Source organism: Mus musculus, chromosome 6, assembly GCF_000001635.26.
Source record: "Mus musculus strain C57BL/6J chromosome 6, GRCm38.p6 C57BL/6J".
NCBI classification, from domain to species: Eukaryota; Metazoa; Chordata; class Mammalia; order Rodentia; family Muridae; genus Mus; species Mus musculus.
The window spans coordinates 83007690-83023054 of NC_000072.6; the positions used below are offsets into that span (position 1 = coordinate 83007690).

A 15365-nucleotide genomic window follows, 5' to 3' on the forward strand; every position below is an offset into this window, starting at 1 on the left:
CACATGCTTGGCATCTGACTTGAACATCAAGATGTCAACCCTTTGAACAGAAGCAAATTAAAACAAAACAAAAACACACGCCCAGAAACTAATGTGGTTGCCCAACTCCACACAGTTACCCTCTGACCCTACACATTCACTGTGGCACGCACACCCACACACGAATTAAACACTCAGACTACAATAACTACTTGTAAAAGGAAAACCAATGAGGGGCTAGAGAGGCAACTTTGCAGTTAAGAGAGCTTACTGCTCTTGCAGAGGACCCAGCTTTAGCTCCCAGTGTCCACATCAGAAAACCCACAACCTCCTGTGATTCCAGTTCCAGGATCTGATCCTTTCATCTTGTCTCCACTAACACACACATACACACACGCACACACACACACACACACACACACATGCACACACATTAAGCCCCACGTGCATACACATAATTAAAAAAAAAAAAAAAAAAGGAAAGAAGCCAGATGTGGTAGTACTTGCCTTTAATTCCAGCACTTAGAAAACAGAGGCAGGCTGGTCTCTGCGAGTTCAAGTCTAGCCTGGTCTACATTGCAAGTGCTGAGCCAGCCAGAACTATATATAGCATGAGATTCTGTCTCAAAAACCTAAAAAAAAAAAAGATAAGATAAAAGAAAATTAATGTAACACTTAAGTTGAAATAAAATAATTGAAAAAATAATCCAAGGACAAAATACTAAATACACACTTGACCTAGTGCTGGAGAGATAGCACAGAATTTAAGGGTACATGCTGCTCTCTCAGAGGACCTGAGTTCAGTTCCCGGCACCCACATGGTGGCTCACAACCACCTGTAACTCCAGGGAGAGCCAACACCTCTGCTCTGCTCGGCACGGACACCTGCTCTCAGATCACCTGCGCAGACCACACACGCATAGCTGAAAATGAAATACATCTCTTAGAGATAACAAAGGTTGGAGTGAGGTGGACCGGAGTGAGAGACATGTGTCCCTCAGGTTTGACCTAGGTGGACCAAGTGACAGACATGTGTCACACATGAGTGACAGGCACAAAGGAAGGGGCAGCACAGCGCTGTGTCTTTCACTGTCAGAAGCAGGCTTCTTTTCCTGTTTCTTTTGGTGTCCACCCACTGAGTTCCTGTTTCTGGTCTGAAGAACGGCCTCTCCTCTTTGCAGAGAAGTGACACAGATCAATCACTTCTGCGACTGCCCCTCAGCTCAGTTTACTTAGGTTCTCCACCCACTTCCTCAGAGTCTCTGAGATGATCCATCACTCAGCAAGCATTTCTCCCAGTGCTTTCAATCCCTTTTCTTTTCTTTTTGACAAATTGGAGGTTGAACCCAGGATCTCACATATGCTAGTCACTCTACCCTGATTCTATATCCCCAGGCCTCCATTTGTTTGTTTGTTTGTTTGTTTGTTTGTTTGTTTATGTATTTAGTCTGAGACAGGTCTCATTTTAAGTTACCCAGGGACTTGAACTTACTCTGCAACCCAAACAAGCCTTGACTTCAAGACCTTCCCATCTCGGCCTCCCTGACCTTGCTTTTAATACAGTTGTTGTTTTGTTGTTGTGTTGTTGTTTTGTTGTTGTTTTGTTGTTTAAATAAAGGCAGGGTCTCATGTAGCCCAGGTTAACCTTCTGAAACTTGCTATGTAGCTGAGGATAGCCTTTGCTTCCCCAGCATCGGTATGCACAGGCACCGCTATACTTGGCTTAATGCTTATAGTAGAGGATTTTTTTTTTGTTCATTTCGTTTTTTGTTTTTTGAGACAAAGTCTCTCCCTGGCGTAGCCCTGGCTGTTCTGGAACTCACTTTGTAGGCCAGGCTGGCCTCAAACTCACTAAGATACTCCTGTGTCCACTTGCTGAGTACTAGGATTAAAGGTGTACACCACTATGCCTGGGGAGTATGTGATATTTTAGACATTAGCATTTTAACACATTTTCCTGAAAATATGCATCCTTCAACACTCTTGCCAGGATTATAGTCCAAGACAATGAAGTAAAGACATATAAAACAAGACGTGCATCTCAGTGTTATTTACAGTGGTGGAAAATTAGAAATAACTTAATGTCTTAAATGGATGAATGGATGTCCTGGTTGACTTTTTGTCAACTTGTCACAAGCTAAAGGTATCTGGGAGGAGGGACTCTCAACTGAGAAAATGCTTCTGTAAGACTGGTTGGTAGGCAAGTCTACAGGGCATTTTCTTAATGTGGGAGAGGCCATCCTATTATGGGTGGTACCTCCCACTGGGCAGGTTATTACAGGATATTTTATCTCACTGTGATCAACCCAGAGATTGTTATTTACTGAGAAAACCTGATTTTAGTTGTAGTGTGGCTCAGCCTTAGCACACACCTTTAATCCAAGAGCTTTCTGATTAAATTCTATCCAAGAGCTTTCTGTAAACGGATTAAATAAAGTCAAACATAGGTCAAGAGGCGGAGCAAGCAACCAGTAGACAGGAAGTGAACATCAGATTATTAAGGGAAAAACAACCATAGACTGTAAGAGGGACTCAGGAGGACAGATAGCGAGACGCACAGGAAGTAGAAGGGACGGATACTCTGTTTGATGGAGGTTTTCTGCGACAGGGTGAGAGAGAGGTTCTTCTAGGATGTGGACTGAGGAGGAAGGTCAGCTGGGTGCTTTCTCTGCCTCTCTGAGCTAGCAGGCTTTCACCCCCACATCTGGCTCCCAAGGCTTCGTTGCTAAAATCAAACAATTGAGGTTTTATTTAAAAACTACATAGGTGGCCCTGAGTTTCATTTTTTAAAAAAGTAGTCTGAGCAAGCCATCGAGAGCTTCTTCTGTGCTCTCTGCTCCTGTTCCTGCCTCCAAGTTCATGCCTTGAGGTCCTGGCTTGGCTTCCTCTGAGGACAGACAGACAGACAGACAGCTGAAACAAACTTTTTCCTCCTGATGTTGCTTTTGGACTTGGTTTTGATTCTCCTTTGCTCACACTGTAGGCTTCAGTATTTCACTAGAACAGAGTCTGCTCATTCATGGTCTCCTTTTATGTCTGTGTGTTTGTGTGTGTGTTTGTGTGTTTGTGTGTTTGTTTGGGAAGTAGGAGGTTTCCACGCTGTAATATGCATGGGAGTTAGGGGACAGCCATCAGGAGTCGTACTCTGTGTGGGTCCCAGGGATCTTGATCTTCCCACTGCCCTCCTAGTGGGAGGAGGGACAAATCAGTTTTCTACATCCATGCTATTTGAATGACACCTTCTCTGCGTGGCATAAATCCCAAATGGCAGCACAAGAGAGAGAGAGGGAGAGAGAGAGAAGAATTTTTCACAAGCTTCAAGTCATTCATTCGACAAGAAATAGTTTTACACTTACTATGTGACAAGGCTTATTATTTGGTTTGAACATGCCTGACCCTGTTTGCACAAGTTGCCCGAACCTTGGTTTTTTTTTTTAGATCTTTATTTTTATTAGCCTGTATGGATATATATCTATATGAGTGTACGCCGCTTGTTACAGGTGGCCACCGAGGCTAGACCTGGAGTTTCAGGCAGTTATGCCCTGGCTAGCATGGTTGCTGGAACCAAACTTGGGTTCTTTGAAGGTCGCAAAGAGCTCCTAGTTGCTGATCCGTCTCCACAGCCCTGTGTGTGCTGAACTTTGCCTCCATCTCTGGTCCGGGATTTTTACATTTGGTTTATTTGTCCTTTTCAAATCCAGTGCCTCCTCAGTTCCCCGTGCAATTCTCTGTGCCCCCGCCTTCCCACACCGGGGTTCCCCACAGCCAACTCCTGTTCTAACTTCTGTCTTTCTGTTAATAGAGCTCTATCATTGTCTAAGTCACCCAGGCTTGAAACCTCATCCACTTTCAGCCATGGTGTCCTTTACACTCCAGTCACCTGGGGCCACCTCAGTTTTCCTCTCCTAAATTGGAGTTGTCCTTGTTTCCTGTTCCCAATGCTTTTCAAAAAACTTTTTCGTGAACTCCTAACTTCCCTTCCCCAGCTCCATTTTACCTACGTGGTGAGACTACATTAATCTTTCTCTCTTTCTTTCTTTCTTTCTTTCTTTCTTTCTTTCTTTCTTTCTTCCTTCCTTTTCTCTTTTCTTTCTTTTACTGTTTATTTTTAGACACAGGCTTACTCAATAACTCTGGATGGCTTAGAACTTAGTATGTAGACCAGGCTGGCCTCGAACTCACAGAGATCTGCCTATCTCTGCCTGCATAATGCTGGGTCTAAAGGCATGCACTACCACACCCAGCCTCACCGCCTTCTTGGGGCAGTCCTGACATTGAAGTTTCTCGTGCCTACACCCACTCATTTAATGAGCCTCACCTGCCTGAGAGATCTGTCCATCAGCGTCATTACCTGGATCCTTACTGTGCTAATCCAGCCCTGTTTTACTTGTGCTTTAATACTGCACTCCTTCGCGAGCTGGAGCTGGGATGCTCTCAGTCTCTCCCCTTCTCAGCCTGGCTTAAGCATGGCAGTAAGTCTGCCATCTACAGCTTCAAAATACTGTGTGTCTTCGGCAGTTCAGTGATAGGGAACTTGCCTGGTGTGTGCATGAAGCCGTAGGTTTGATCTCTAGCAACACACACACACACACACACACACACACACACACACCTATATTTGAATACAGACACACAGTCTATATTCAAGGCTTACCATTATTCTCTTCACATACCGTACCATACCCTACAACCAAATGAGTGGGAAGCATTAGCTTCCCCTCTGTTCATGCTGTCTCTTCTCTTCTCTCCATGTGTTCAAATCCTGCCCTAACCTGAAAGACTCAGCTCAACGGTTTCCTTGGTGAGCCCTTCCCAAATGCCTTTTTTCATCAGACCTTGTATATTTTATTCCTACTTTAGAGAAAAGCATATTTCAAGTCATCATTTTTTTTAAAGTATATGTCCGATGATTTGACTTAAGGACTGAGATGTAAACTTAATTTATTCTAAAATCCAAAATGACACACTTGCCCTTTCCTGCTGTTTCTACCACTTCCCCACTCTCCCAGCCAAGTTCTCGGCTTTAGTTAAATTTTGGCTCAGAAAAGAAATTCCCCCTTAATTACCTCTATTTTTTAATGTGTGTGTGTGTGTGTGTGTGTGTGAGAGAGAGAGAGAGAGAGAGAGAGAGAGAGAGAGAGAGGGAGAGAGAGGGAGGGAGAGGGGGCGGGGGAGGGAGTATGGGAATGGGGGGGTGCGCAGAACACATAAAAGAGCATCAGATGTCCTCTCTCTCTCTCTCTCTCTCTTTCTCTCTCTCTCTCTCTCTCTCTCTTTTCCTTTGAGGAAGGATCTCTTCCTGAACCTGAAATTTGTGAATTCTAGACTAGGTTGGAAGGCAGAAACCATAGTCATGCCCCTGCCTCCATGTCCCTCAGAGTTAAGGACCCTTGTAGGGAAATCAGGCTTGTTGTGTGGGTGCTGGGATCCAAATGCCAGTCCTCAGACTGCATACAGGTGCTTTTGATTGCCGAGCCATCTCTCCTGGCCCTCTTACTTTGGAGTGGCTCAGGCAGTTTGCTAAAATATTCTGATAAAAATATCCCTCTTGCTCAAGAAAAGCCTGTGCTTTGGAACTTGATAGCCCTCAGTCTGCTCCTTTATTGCTTCCTGACTGTGAACTTCAGAAACATAATCACATCTCTAACTATGGTGTATTTGTGTGTTCAGAACCCTAACAAACACAGTGACCTCCTGCGGTCTAGTGCCTACAGGATGACATATTAAAAAACATTATTCAGTGACCCAAAAGAAATTTTTAACTAATTAATTTGTGTTTTCAAAAACACCAGAGAAGAGCCCTCTTATAACTACAATGGCATAGAAATGAATAGACTTTTCTCCTTCACTCAATAATTATCTGTAACCCAGAGATGCTGTCCCTAAGCCCTTTTACACACATGCGTGCACACACAGTCACTCTCACCACATCCTCTGGGCCTGTTCTTTGCCTTCCTCCTCCCACTCAGCCACAGAGTCTACACTGACTTAGCTTCTCTGACATAATTTGCAGCATTGTGAGGTCTTGTGTAAAATATTCAAGGCCAGCGCTAGCAAGGCTTCTGTGAGCGGTCAGCAGGAGAGAAAGAAAGGGAAGAGGCACATCTGAGACACGCTAGCAGCTCTTGTCTCTGTCACATCTAACCGAAACTATAAAAAGTGCCTTGCATATTTTTGAGTGCTTAGAACTACATGTGTAAACCTGGCACATATCTGGCGTGTGGTTTACACAGAGTTGTTGGCTACTACTTTTATAATTTCCATTTGTTTCCTCCTGTTTTCTTTTTTTCCTGTTTTGATTTTTTCAGACAGCGTCTACATAGTCTTGGCCTTCCTGTAATTGCTATATAGACCAGGCTGGCCTCGAACTCACAGTGATCCACCTGCTGCTGCTTCCTGAGCGCTGGGATTAAAGGCATGTCTCATCGTGCCTGGCTCTTATTGTTTCCTTTCAATATCATTACATTGTTTGTGTGTGTGTATGTGTGTCTGTGTGTGTGAGAACTCACTCACAAATGTAAAGATCAGAGGACAACTTACAGGAGTCAGTTCAAGCCTAATGACCAGAATTTGATCCCTGGGACCTCCACAGTGGAGAGAATCTATACTTGCAATCACTCCCACACCCCACCCACCCCCACCTCTCTCCTCTCTCTTTCACACACACACACATACACACAAACACACACAACTCACACAGACACACAAACACACTCACACATACACCCATACAAACAAACACATGCAGTTTTAAGCATTTAAGACTCTTTACGGTTAAGCCTTAATCGGTGCCTTTGTTTTTATTCTTTCTTTTGTCTTTTGGTTTTCAAACTTACAGTCCTACATGACTTTTTTTTTTTAACATAACAATATTTAGTAAAAGCCTCACCTTGTGAATAAGTGTATTATAGAGGCTTCAGTTGGTAGAGAGGGCTCGCCCTTCCCTGCACCAGGCAGATAGAGCACTCGGGTACCGTGCTGAGTCACAGCTGGGCAGCCATCCTGCTACAGCTCAGCCTATCTTCCAGAGCTTTCAGCGACAAGCCTGGTGTGCTGCGTGTCTCTCCTCACCCTAAAAGGTCTCAACCCTGATCATTTCCACCCAAGTCTCCTTAAACACTTAGCTTCTCTCACGAATTTCTGCCTCCAAATCCATTTAACTCTAGTATATCACAAATGTCCTAAGTGGAAAACTGGCTTGAGTCACACCCTACCCCACCAGCAGATCTCTGCCAAAAGATCTGCTTCCTTGTAAACATCTCTTAACAGATAGGAATCCTAGATTCTGAGCTCCACCACTATGACTACCACCATCCCCTCCCACTCAAAGTCAACGTATGCCCTCAGGGAAATGGAGCTAGCCTAATTCCTACCTCTCTCTGGATCTTTCTCCTCTAGAGACTATAATTGTACCATTAAATCTGTACTTCTTTGTCAGTATTCAAGGACCAGCTTTATACATTTCCCATTGTATTCTCTTCACATAACATAGATTCCACACTATCTAGCTTCTCTGACTGTCCTGGGAGGGAGAAGCGGTCTGAGGTGATCTCTAGATGCAGACGTAGTTGTTATCATGAGCTCTCATCCACCTTTGTCACCCGACTACACACACACAGCACAGTCTCTAATTCACCCCAGCCACTCCGTGTTTTCACTGCCAGGTTCATGAGCTTCCGCACAAGTCAGAGTATAGGTGAGTGTGTTTGATATTCCCTCTCCTCCACCTCTTCATTTGCAGCAGCTTTCTGGACAAGACACATGCTGCACTAATCAGATCCTAGCCATTGGTGTCAACCTATCAGGCTCCTCGGCTGTAAAAGTTACATAACCTTTCCATCTACACTTTGCACAATGCTTTAAGCCTTAGTCAAATGCAGTCAGAAGTGTACTTTCCATTCCCTGGTTTTTTGTTTTGTTTTGTTCTGTTCTGTTCTGTTCTGTTCTGAAATTTGCTCCATTTCTGTCTTCCTCAAAGTTTGTTTTATTTGGGTATCTGACTTTCATCAGAAAAGATTTACCCAGTCTTTCTGATCAATAGTATTCTCTGTCTTTATATTATATGATAACAGTTCTTGGAGACAAGAACAAACATCTCTCCATTCTACATAGGAAATTGATGACAGACCAAAGTAGAGACACCACTAAAGTCCAGTTTGGTGAATCAATGAGTTCTATTGGGATTCCTTAGGGGAATATGGGCAAGGGGTTACTTACAGGAACAGAAATGACTCAGAGACAGCTGCATTACCAAAAACCCACACCAGCATGGGCGACGGCTCACAAAGGCCTGAAACCAGGAACACAGTGCATAGCTGCAGGCAGCTGGACAAGAGTAGGCAGGGCAGAGTGTTCTTAACAGGTAACTGACTTGGTCTGTGTCTCCTCCAGGCAGCTTGCTTGTTCTGAGCCTCTTCTAAGCAGCTCTTCTCTCAGAAGTCCTTACAGCTTGTATGTTTGAGGGAAAGGGGCTAGTGAGTCTGGTCAGTTTCAGGGACTTCCTAAAAGCTTTGCTTTGTTTACTTCCTGAGCTTAAGGAACATCTCTGAAGGATGGAGTGTTTCATCTCCCTTAGACCATCCTGTTGTCTCACCTTCTTTCTGACATTCTGTGTCTTCAGGAGTTTCTCTCCAAGATGGAAGGTTTTACTCTCAGAGAAAATCACTACACATCTACCAATCTCATAAATTTCACTCTTAGATTAGTCCAGATCATAATGGTCTGTGTCCTTATAGTACTTTGATGCTTTCATAGCCCTATATCTAAAAATTACTCAATTATTTTTAATGTGGCAAAATAAGTAACTAATAATTAAACATGTCTTAATTAAAAGGGGGGGGGGGCGGACAGAGAACTCACTACATAACCCTAGCTGGCCCAGAACTCACTATGTAGACCAAGGTGGCCTTGGATTCACAGAGATCCACCTGCCTCTTCCTCTTGAATTCTGGGATCAAATGTGTAAACTATTGTGCCCGGATAATTTTAGAAACTGAACATTTTATAATGTTGACTTTGGGCTTTAAGCAGTTCCAAGTACTTTACAACTATCAGATTAGTTTATTACCATAACGATCCTATAAAGTAAGAACTGTCTCTGTCTTGCAGATAAGGAAACTAAGGTTCAGGTAAATGGCAGAGCCAGGGCTGAGCCCAAGAAGCTTGCTCCAAGTCCCAGATGCTAAACCGCTCTACAGTCTAGGGGTTCGCTGGCCCACTGACCACAGTAGCCTCTGAAACATACTTGTTACTCAGTAACATCCACTAGGCAGCAGCTCCCAGACTGTATGTCAAGAACCATAGGGTCCCTAGCAACTCTGATGGCCTTTCTAATCCTGGCTCCATCATTGCCCTTCTCCTATCGCCAACTTCCTTAACTTGTTATTCTGTCTTCGCGTGCTTTCTCATTTTTTTTTTCTGTTTGAATAACAACTTCATAAAATATGGTAGGGAATAAAGATATATAGAAGAAATTAAAATTAATTTTCCAAGTCTTTCTGAGATAAATCCCTCCATTGCCAGGAAAATGTTGTTTCAATTACTGGCCCTACTGTGGAGTCCCAGTTATGCAGCCAGTGACTCACTTTCCACATCCTCATTTCTCTCAAAGTTAGCTCTGTGCTAACTAGAAAAAGAAATGAAAACACCACCTCACTCTTTCAGTTTCCTACTTAAAATGTCAGCGTCTCTAGAGACACATTCCTGAGTTTCCAGTCCGTGTCTGCCCCAACTGGCCACAGAAGTGACAGAATTCCAGCCAGGATGTGTCCAGTCTGAGCACACAGGCTATGAGCTGGTTGGGCTGTGAACGGGTGGAGAAACAGAAAGTCCTTGGCTGTGCAGGCCAAGAGTCAAGTCCAGGACTGCAAGCCCAGAGTGGGGTGATAGCAGGTCAAGAGCCTTGAAGAAAAACAGAATGAGGCTAGAGACTAGACTCTGAAGGTCGGGAGGGGAGTAACCATAAAGGCATGAGGTCAATAGGATTCCTGTGGTCCATCCTGGTCTACTTCCCTTGCTTCATTTCACTAGGCTTCTTCTAGTCTCCATTCCAGAGAGAGCAATAAGTTACTAACTGTTCCCAAATACACTAACTTCTTTCACGCCTCTACCGTGGTGTGCTCACCCTTGCCTCTGCCCAGCTCACCGAGTTTTATTCACTTTCTCCAGATTCTGCTTAAATGCCCTCTGTGAAGCTTTCCTACCCCATCAGACCTTGTCCCCACTCATCGCTTGTCCTTTTCCACCCTTGTGTCTGTTGCCACATCTTACCTGGCCATCATAGCACCCATAACAGCGCAGGTTGGTCCACAGCTCTCTACTGTGCTAACTGTCATGCTGCTGTTTTCTTATGCCAAAGTCAGAAAGTACCAGTTCCCGTGTGCCATGTTGTTAGTATACCTGGCATCTTCATGGATGTGCCTCACCCGGAGTCAGATACAGAATCCTAACCTCCTAAAAGACCTCTGGTCTTCAGTATGTCTCCAGTACATTATTGTAGATAATGGGTAAGACCAGATATATTTGTTTCTGCTCTTCTGTTGCTGTGAAGAGACACCAAGACCACAGCAAGTCTTATTTAAAAAAAAAAAAAAAAAAAGCATCTAAACCAGGCAGTGGTGGCACACACCTTTCATCCCAACACGCAGGAGGCAGAAGCAAGTAGATCTCTGTGAGTTTGAGGCCATCCCGGTCTACAGGGTGAGTTCTAAGGCGGCCAGGACTACACAGAGAAACCTTGTCTCAAAAAATGAAAAGAACAAAGAAAGCATTTCACTGGGGCTAGCTTACAGTTTCAGAGGCCTAGTTCATTATCATCATGTCAGAGACCATGATGGCATGCAGGCAGACATGATGCTGGAGAACTAGCTGAGAGTTCTACATCTGGATCAGCAGACAGCAGGAAGAGAGAGCCACTGGGCCTGGCTTGGACTTTTGAAACCTCAAAGCCCACCCTCAGTGACACATTTCCTCCTACAAAACTACACCTCCTAATAGCGCCACCAATGACTAAGCACTCACAAGTATGAGCCTGTGGGTGCCGCTCACATTCAAACCACAGCGTGCCACTGTTTACCACTGAGTTAGAATCTTGAGGGAGTTTTGTGCAGGTAGGGAGTTGTTTGCTTGTTTATTTGTTTTGAAACAGAGTCTTACACTGTAGTCCAAGTTGGCCTGGAACTCACTACCTAGCCCTGGCTGGTTTTGAACTTGTGGTGATCCTCCCCGCATCTGCCCTCCCCTGTGTTCTAATCATAGGCACAAGCCACTACAGTGGGCAACTATGAGGTTCTTTTTCAATTTTGTTGTTTTATTTTGGTTTTAGCACTTTGTCAAGATAAGGAAGTACTACCCTGATTCCTAGTTTGTTGTTTGTTTTTAATGTCTCTCTCTCTCTCTCTCTCTTTCTCTCTTTCTTTCTTTCTTTCTTTTTTAAATAAAACCTACCAGGTAACTATATAGAGGTTTCTTTCTCTTTACTTTATTAGCATATGTGGTGGTTTGAATAAGTATGAACTCCATAGACTTGTGTGTTTGAATGCTTGGCCCATAGGGAGTGGCCATATTAGGAGGTGTGGCCTCGCTGGAGGAAGTGTGCTCCAGTGCAGGCAGGCTTTGACGTCTTATATGCTCAAGCTACGTCCAGTGTGGAAGAGTCTCCTTTTTCCACCTGCAGATCAAGATGTAGAACTCTCAGCTCCTTCTCCAACACCATGTCTGCCTGCTTGCCACCAGATTTCCTGCCATGACAATAATAAATTAAGCCTCTGAATTGTAAGCCAGTACCAATCAAATATTGTCCTTTATAAGGGTCGTCTCCATCATGGTGTCTCTTCACACTAATACAAACCCTAACTAAGACAGCATAGTATAATCTACTGACTGGGTTTTTTAAAATATTAATCCAAAGGACTGGAGAGATGGCTCAGCAGTTAAGAGCACTTGTTTCTCTTACAGAAGACCTAGGTTCGGTTCCAGCACTCTCATGGTGGCTCAAAGCCCTCTGTAACTACAGTTCCAGAATATGTGATGCCCTCTCTGACCTCCACAGGCTCCAGGCATGCATGTGATGCACAGATATGCCTGCAGGCAAAACACCCATACACATAAAGAAAAATCTTGTCTTCTGCGTGCTATCTCAGTTGCTGTGGAGTCATCCACGCAACTGTCCTGCTATGCCCAGACAACAGTCTCCTGTGGTCATCCACCACCTCTGACTCTCATTGTCTCTTTGCCCCTCTCCATGATCCCTGAGTCTTGGGTGGAGGAGTGTGATACAAATGTCCACAATCTCTTATTCTCTGCACCTTGACCAGTTGTGGGTCTCCAAGTTCATCACTATTTACTGCAAAAATAAAATAAAAAATAAAAAAATAAAAAGAAATTTCTATAGTGAGGGCTGAGACACGCTCTAATCTATGGGTATAGGGATAGGCCATTAGGAGTTGGTTTGATTTTATGTCCACTTACCAGAGTAATAGAAACAGGTTCTTCCCTAAGGCCTATGGTCTGTCTAGCTACAGATTCTTGGCCCTGGTAATAGTATCAGGTATGGTTTCAACTTGTGAAGTGGGCCTTAAAGCCAATCAGAAAGTTGTTACTTCCTGACATTTGGGCCACTATTGCACCCATGGGCATATCTTGCCTGACCAGTCGTCGTTGTAACCCACAGGGTTCTCTGCTAGGAAAGATTGGTGACTCCTTTTCTCCTCTCTTACCGTAAGCCCCGCCGTAGCAGTTTGTCATAAACTTTGCCATCTTGTGTTTTACTTTTCATTCCCTGTAAATTATTTTCTACGTTCTCCTGTGATGCCCTCAGCTATGAACATGTTGAAGTATATTGTTGCTTTCATTACTGATTTCTACTTTCATTCTACTGTGGTTGGAGAAAAGATTTTGTATGCTGTTAGTCTTTTTAAAGGTGTAAAAGTCTGTATTGTTGTCTGTTCTGGAAAGTGTTCCCTCGTTCATTTGTGAGGGCTGGGTAATCTGTATTAGGTGGTTTGGAATCTTTTACCATCTCCCCTGCTTATGAAAGCTAGTGTGATACACATGGGTGTATCAGTCAGATTTTTAGCACTATGGCAAGATGCCTGATATAATCAAGAGAGGGAGAACTTATTTTGGCTCACAATTTCAAATATTCAGAACATAGCCCTTGGCTCAGTTGACTCTAGGCCCATGATGAAAAAGAGATGTCTCAGTTCATGATGAGCAGGAGGCAGAGAGAATGACAGGAAGGAAGGACAAGGTAAGATCTAACTTCCAAGATCTAACTTCCATCTAACTTCCCCTGGGTGACCTCTTTCCTGCAGCTAGGCCCCACCTCCTAAAGTTTCTAACTTCTCCCAGATGCTTCCATCTACTGAGGACCAAGATTGCAACACAGTCTATGGGAACTCGTTCAGATTCAAGCCAATAAGGGCACTGGATGCTGCCACCGCTGCTTCTCTCCTGGTTTGTTCCTTGCTTGGGTGAGAGAAAAAGCAAGTCCTAAACAGCCCTATTTCTTCCTTGCTTCCTCCCAGTTTCCTAAAGCCCCAGGCATGCTTAGCTTACAGCTTCTTTTCCTAGGCACATTATACCAAGGAGATGCCTCTCTCTCCACAAGCAAAGGGTGTTTTGTTCCCCCAGCCCTCTCAGATTGCCTCTGAAATACCTACCTCACTTGGCAGCTGGTCACACTCCATCAGTTGCACACTGTAGTTGTTCTCTGGACATCACACTGATGGAAGACCAGGGCAGTACTGGTCTGTGAGGTTAAAATTTCTGCCTGCTATAACAGACACTCCCCTGACCTTGCAAGGCTGGCGGCGATGCTGCTTCTATTCCTGTCAGCCAGAGGTCAGTAACCATAGCCTCTTCCTTCTCATTGGTATCTATAATGAATCATTGGGCTACAGCTAGAAGACAACCTCCACAACTGTAAATTAATTAAGTTTTCTGAGATGTGTATGTAGCCCTAGCTGGCCTGGAACTTGTTATGCAGACAAGGCTAGCCTTACACTCACAGAAATCCACCTGCCTCTGTTCTAAGTGTTGGGATTAAGGGTGTGTACCTCCAAGTCCAGCCTATAATTAAGATCTTGTTTTTCTCATGTAACAAGATATCTGAGGAGAAACTAACTCATAGCTGATGCAATTGACCAGCCAAGGACCCACCTCCATTTTTGTGCTCCAGTATCCATAGCAGAGAGACATCATTTTTCTGCCTGTTGCCTCGTAGCTCCAGGGTGGTTGCTAAGCCTTAAGACTAAATCTTATCATAAAGATAAAGACCTACCAGGATATTCCAGAAGACTTACCCAGAAACTTCTGTTCCATGATGTAAACTTGGGTCTCATGATCACTCTCAAACCAATGACAGAAGGCTGGAAAGTAGGTAAAGATAAGAGAATAAAACATGAGTGTGGTGGAGACCCAATTTTGAATGGTTGCCACATCTTCTGTCACAACTCCAGTAATTAGAAGCTACAGAGGGTGTTGGGGGAGGATGGCCTTACTCAGGCTGAACTTGGACTATACTGTGCCGTTCAAAGCTTCCCTGTCCACTCCGCTCTAAAGAGAAGGAGCCCACTTTGTAAAGTCTAACCTGCATTCAATGTAAACTCTTCAATCACAGCATAATCTGTTCACATACTGTGTAATAGTTACCTTTCTTGTTGATGTGACTGAATACCTGACAAGGAACGACTTTGAGGAGGAGAGATGTATTGTCTCACAGTGAGGAGATGCAGCCTCTCCTGGTGGGAATAGTGTTCAGCAAAGGAGGCTCACAGTGATAGAGGCTCACTTATCACATCTCAATGGACCAGAACTGGAATCCAGGCCAGACTACAAGCCTCTATGATCCACTTCCTTCAGCTAGGCCCCACCTCCTAAAGGTTCCCTCTTCCTTAGAAGTAGTCAAAGTATATTAGAAAGAACTCAGCAGTCTACTACAGTCTTAAGGCTGTTTCCCTTGAGACTCTAAAGACTGCTGTTTTTGAGATGTTCCTAAGTAGTGCTTTTTCTCAGCCTCAGATACCACACCCAACATAGGTACAACTGCTTGTCCTAACAGTTCAACCCATAATTTGGTTAGTATACTTAGACTTGGGCCCTGGACCTCAAGGGTCTAGTGCCATAAGCTACTATCCAGGAGGAGATGTTAGAAGTCTACAACCCTAAAGAGGAGCTTTAAAGTTCAAACTTCCTTCCTCCTCCCTTTTTCCAGATGTTCCTAGGAACTGAAGATCAGTGGGAGTTGTCATCTGATAAGGACATATTAATTTCTCTTCCAGAGCTTTGTAACAACTTCTTTATTATATCAAACCCAAGGAAAGGGAGAGGACCAAAAAGTTTTACTTAGTCCTCTGAGCATCCCGACATTAGCAGAGACTTTTGAG

The 15365-nt window shown here is 44.1% G+C and overlaps 1 protein-coding gene and 1 long non-coding RNA gene across 5 annotated transcripts in view; one reads left to right on the forward strand and one right to left on the reverse strand.

The window, feature by feature from the left end:
- The window catches only part of M1ap (meiosis 1 associated protein), an 83402-nt gene that overhangs the window by 60782 nt on the left and 7255 nt on the right, over positions 1-15365 (forward strand). The window lies entirely within an intron of this gene.
- Gm32644 lies at positions 492-14817 on the reverse strand. The gene is made up of 3 exons (XR_377783.3): positions 14632-14817; positions 14283-14348; positions 492-611 (listed from the first exon to the last, which is right to left on the reverse strand). It is a non-coding gene; the product is annotated as a predicted gene, 32644 (long non-coding RNA).